The following is a 250-nucleotide window of genomic DNA, read 5'->3' as shown; positions in this document are numbered from 1 at the left end:
CAGACAGGTTTACTCTGCTCCGTAAACACACCCTCGGACTCTTCTTTTCTCATTTTCCATCAAAAATTAGAAATGTTTTCTTTGTTCTCGATGGTGTTGCCTTAACATTAGAATAAAAGGTCAAAGACCGAGTCACTGCTGCTGCTGCTGCTGCTGCTGCTGCTGCTGCTGCTTTACATAAGTACATATTTGACATTAACCTGTTACCAAACAGTAGGATCAGCCAATTCAAATGTCAGCTGTTTTTTCA

The sequence above is a fragment of the Cynoglossus semilaevis genome, chromosome 5 (assembly GCF_000523025.1).
Source record: "Cynoglossus semilaevis isolate Cse_v1.0 chromosome 5, Cse_v1.0, whole genome shotgun sequence".
Lineage (NCBI taxonomy): Eukaryota > Metazoa > Chordata > Actinopteri > Pleuronectiformes > Cynoglossidae > Cynoglossus > Cynoglossus semilaevis.
The sequence above is the reverse complement of the archived record's forward strand: the minus strand, read 5'-3'. Positions refer to the sequence as shown.